A 2,113-nucleotide genomic window follows, 5' to 3' on the forward strand; every position below is an offset into this window, starting at 1 on the left:
TATGAGTGAACCAACCTTAGGAAATGGGAATAATCAAAATTAAAAAAACAAAAAGGTAACAAGTTAGTAGGGGTTTTGAAATGTTGCGGTATTTAAACACATATTGAGGGAATATAAATTCGCGTCCTAATTTGGGAGCCTCGTTGTGCCCGAGGTAGGCCTAGCGACAAATAGATTTGGAGAACTTCAGATGCCAACAAATGCCTCATTTCATAATATGAAAAATAGACGAATCCCAAAACGACACTAAGATAAAAAGAAAAACAAAAGTCACTACCGGCACTTGGCCTTATTACATTTTAAGAAAGCAAATAAATCTAGTCTATTTGGTCCCAGGAGGACCTTCCCCGGATTCGATCCTCCTAACTCCGTCGTACAGGTCTCCCAGCTCGCGTAGACCCAGCAGCAAGTAGGCCTTGGCCAGATGTCCTCCTTCAGCTCCTTCAGCGTTCTGGCAATCCTCAATCCTCTTTATGACTTTACCTTCCAGCTCCACTATTCCAGATATTCCAACTTCCTGTTGGAAGTGACTGCCATTATTTTCCATTCTTCGATCAACCTCATATTCCTCTCATGTATTTCCCGGTGCTCATTCTCAGAGTCGTGGACCCTCTTCCGCAGCCTGTTATATTTGACTTGAGCTTCAGCTTCTTCGTCTATGATTCTATTCCCTCGACCGGCTCCTGCATCACCATTACTTTTAGATTGTCTTCTAACCACGCCGGGTAGAGAGGTTCGCACCCTGCATGATACATGTCGGGCTCTATGGTGTTCTTTTCCACAATGATCTTACAGTGCCACATATGCTGGGCTTGGCACTTGTATGGGACATCGTCGTCTTGAAAGTTTGCTGCGAAATGACACATCTTGGCAACCCTTGGTACAACCTGTTTCCTGCCTGCTTGCCTCATAACTCGGATAGGGACATAAGGGTATATTCCTCTCAACCCAATCAGCACCAGGTGTGGAGCGTCCCTGAATCTGATGATGAATTCGTCTGTTGGGAACCATTCAAACATCCATTGCACTTTCTCTTCGGTCAGATTGTCGAAGAACTCCACCCACTCTTTTGCACTTTCCAGCTGAGCAAACCTGTTCGGAATGTAGGTCATCCGCTTGGGGTGATGGAAGGCAATATGGCCATTTCCCTTCGCGGAAATTCTTGGCGATACTGGCCCCTTTGAAGATGTTCTAATAACCACAATTGCAGCAACATGTTACAACCCTCGAAATGCTTGAACCCTCTTTGACAGCGCTCCAGAGCCTTGTAGATGTCGGCTATGATCATGGGGACTATGGTGTATGTTTGTCCGTTGATTCCTTCCATGAAAGTCTTGGCGACCATGGCCAACATTGTGTGGATTCTTTCCCTTTTCATTGGGAGTACTATCAGGCCCAAGAAGCACACAATGAACACGAACACTCGGCGGTGGATGTGGCCCAGAGAAGTGATAGAAAGCTCGTCATGGTAGGTATGGTAGGACTTGCTATGGCCATACCTCTCATACAGATATTCGAAGGGTATGTAAGATTCCTTCAGGCATCCCAAGTCAGCATTTTTCTTCAGCCGCATCATCTTTAAAAACCCTTTACCAGTACGGTTCTCCGGCACCAATAACCCAGGGCTATCCCAAGCCAATCCCGCAAGTCCCTAAATTTCTTCTAGGAGTGGTGTCATCTCTATGTCGCCAAAACGGAACACAACCCTTTCACTATCCCAGAATAAAGTGGCAGCCTCGATCAACCTTTTGTTTGGCTCAATGTCTAGTAGAGAAGGTAAATTGCCCAAGTACTTTCTTACGTGTTTCTTGAGGAAAGGTCCTCCCACCAATCTAGTAGCAATGGTGGAATGTTGCTAACCATACCGAATTTGGGGACCTCATGCCTCATTTTCTGCAAACCAAAAGGGTTAGTCCCTTATCCCCCACCAGACTCGACTATCTATACATTCATGATTAGCATATTGGCATTGAGTTCTCCAAATTAGTGCACAGAATGTGGTTGTGTCCGTTGGGATTATGGAAACCCCGATGGACTTTTGGATAAGGCTTGTCTTAAAGGATTATTATGTGGACAACATATTAATCCGGCTAGGTTTGACCATGATGCATGC

The sequence above is a fragment of the Nicotiana attenuata genome, unplaced genomic scaffold (assembly GCF_001879085.1).
Source record: "Nicotiana attenuata strain UT unplaced genomic scaffold, NIATTr2, whole genome shotgun sequence".
NCBI lineage: Eukaryota > Viridiplantae > Streptophyta > Magnoliopsida > Solanales > Solanaceae > Nicotiana > Nicotiana attenuata.